Here is a 410-nt window from a genome sequence, read left to right as displayed (position 1 = left end):
ATGTTTTTGGCACGTAGGTTATACTGGACCCTCTTACGCTCATCATCGGTCCATATATTTTTAGGCTTGTCTTTAGGTTCATTGTCCACTAAATGCTGTGGAACGAAAGGGCCGTTGACTACGGATTCCCAAATATCCGAGTCAATGGCTTCGATAAAAATTTGCATGCGGACTTTCCAGTAGGCATACCCTTCACCACTGAATATAGTTGGTCGGTTAATGGATGAACCATCACCACCAAACGGGTTTGTAGAACCCATTTTATTTCCCTTAGGATCACGAATACGCGGTTGAGCTAGCACTTCGTACTAGCTCTGATACCACTTGTTAGGTATCAGTGGCTAAAATACACCTAGAAGGGGGGTTGAATAGGTGTAGCGGTTAGAGTATCCGCTTTTTCGAAAACAACA

The sequence above is a fragment of the Lupinus angustifolius genome, chromosome LG06 (genome assembly GCF_001865875.1).
Source record: "Lupinus angustifolius cultivar Tanjil chromosome LG06, LupAngTanjil_v1.0, whole genome shotgun sequence".
NCBI classification, from domain to species: domain Eukaryota; kingdom Viridiplantae; phylum Streptophyta; class Magnoliopsida; order Fabales; family Fabaceae; genus Lupinus; species Lupinus angustifolius.
Note: the sequence above shows the minus strand (reverse complement) of the source record.